We start from the raw sequence: 226 nt of genomic DNA on the forward strand, positions 1-226 counted from the left end.
TAGGTCGGTCCTCGCCGCTTCCCCTGCAGCACCTCTTGGATGGCTACCAGTGCAGCCGAGAAGATGACCACCTGTCTTACGGGGAAACGGGAACGCCGGTCCCTCCTTTCGGCTGCACCTTTTCTGCAGGTAAAGTCCCCTTCTGAAAGGCCCTTTTAGGGGGCCAGGGTGTGGGCACCGCTGTCAGCTTTTTTTTTTTTTTTTTTTTTTTTAAATTGTTCTTCAT

General features: G+C 52.2%; 1 protein-coding gene across 1 annotated transcript in view; it reads right to left on the reverse strand.

The window, feature by feature from the left end:
* Window positions 1–226, reverse strand: part of INTS7 (integrator complex subunit 7) — a 31,233-nt gene that overhangs the window by 26,473 nt on the left and 4,534 nt on the right. The window lies entirely within an intron of this gene.

Source organism: Egretta garzetta, unplaced genomic scaffold (genome assembly GCF_000687185.1).
Source record: "Egretta garzetta isolate BGI_Z169 unplaced genomic scaffold, ASM68718v1 scaffold319, whole genome shotgun sequence".
NCBI lineage: Eukaryota > Metazoa > Chordata > Aves > Pelecaniformes > Ardeidae > Egretta > Egretta garzetta.